This window comes from Talpa occidentalis, unplaced genomic scaffold, assembly GCF_014898055.3.
Source record: "Talpa occidentalis isolate TD23 unplaced genomic scaffold, MPIMG_talOcc4v2.1 talOcc4.5, whole genome shotgun sequence".
In the NCBI taxonomy this organism is placed as follows: Eukaryota; Metazoa; Chordata; class Mammalia; order Eulipotyphla; family Talpidae; genus Talpa; species Talpa occidentalis.
The window spans coordinates 49,540,942-49,541,925 of NW_023604861.1; positions in this window are offsets into that span (position 1 = coordinate 49,540,942).

A 984-nucleotide genomic window follows, 5' to 3' on the forward strand; every position below is an offset into this window, starting at 1 on the left:
TTAGGCATCTGCAACCCAGGAGGAGTGCAAGGCTACAGGTGCCGTCATATAGGACAGTGATGGGGGTGAGCGCCTGAGTTTGTCTTCCCTACAATGTGTTTATTATTTGCATTTTATATACTGATGAGAATGATTCAGCCTACTGAAGTGATGGTATTTCCACGCAGAGGGAAAGCCATAACTTGGAACATGGACAGTTCATTCACAGTAACAGAGGCGGGAGTCAGCATGTCGGTGCAGTATTTGGTTTATGTGGTCATAGAAACTGTGGAAGTTTCCCTATGATTTCTGAGAGCACAAGCAGCCCCAGGAAGAATAACTCTCTTTTCCCCAATTTTAAGGACCAATAGTTTTATAAGACCTTGTACTCACTGGCCAGATCAAGATGGACTCTCCCAAGTTGGTTCTGTCAATGCCCTGAACTCTCAGACATGATGTAGATACCTCTGCTGATTGGGAAAAGTACCAGCTGTGAGAAAAGTAATTGAGCTGGATGGAAGCTTGATTAGCTGGGACCAGAGGTGGGATAGCAGATCGAATGGGTTCTGTGCTTTCATCAGGAAAGACCAGAGGAAACTGAAGTAGTGCCGGGCAATACTTATTGTGGCTTTTAAGACATTGCGGGAAGCAAGGTTAATGAGTTTATTATAAATAGCAATGCTTATCTTCCTTTTAATAAGACTTTAATTTGCTATTTTTTCATCAGCATGTTTGCAGAAATGTTTAATATATCTGGATGTACTAATATGTAGTTGATAGTCCTGCATTGGACTTGATCCAAAAGAAGCAGTACTCTAAAAAAAAAGGCCATTTAGGATGTTCAGAGTGATGTGACAACTCTAATAAAAAAGAGATATAGATTATAATCTGCCATGAAAATAACTATAGATGAGTTCATCAGTATCAGCAACTTTTTAAAGATCCTAACTGATAAATTCTTAATGTAATTTTACATTTTAAATTGTACTGGTAATTTCATTGAGA